This window comes from Austrofundulus limnaeus, unplaced genomic scaffold (genome assembly GCF_001266775.1).
Source record: "Austrofundulus limnaeus strain Quisiro unplaced genomic scaffold, Austrofundulus_limnaeus-1.0 Scaffold271, whole genome shotgun sequence".
Taxonomy (NCBI): Eukaryota; Metazoa; Chordata; class Actinopteri; order Cyprinodontiformes; family Rivulidae; genus Austrofundulus; species Austrofundulus limnaeus.
Genome location: NW_013952673.1, coordinates 6,689 through 7,104, shown reverse-complemented (window position 1 = coordinate 7,104; position 416 = coordinate 6,689).

Sequence of the window (416 nt, the reverse complement as noted above, 5' to 3'; positions counted from 1 at the left end):
GTCGTGGGTCTGGACCGGTCTGGGTTCCTCCTCTTCCTCCTTCCTCCACCATGTTCTGGGTGCGTGGCACAGACTGGCGTCGCGTGCAGCAGAGCACATTCTTTTTGGCCACCACCTTCTTTTTTGTTCTTTTTTCAACTTTAGTTTAATTTAAATAAACAGTTTTGTTTTGATATTTTAACACCGTCCCATCTCCCTGTTTTGTTCCGGCGTTGAACCGGCCGTAACACTGTGGAGATGTTGAAACGGCATTGAACTGATTGAGAATAATACTGAGTGTCACCACTGCTGTTGATGTAAGTGATCTACTCCAGTTCTTTTCCATCAGCCTGTCTGACCCAGTGCATCTCACTGCTGCTGAATGTGAACCCAGATGTTGTACCCAGTGTTGCCAGATGGGAAATATTGAATTATCG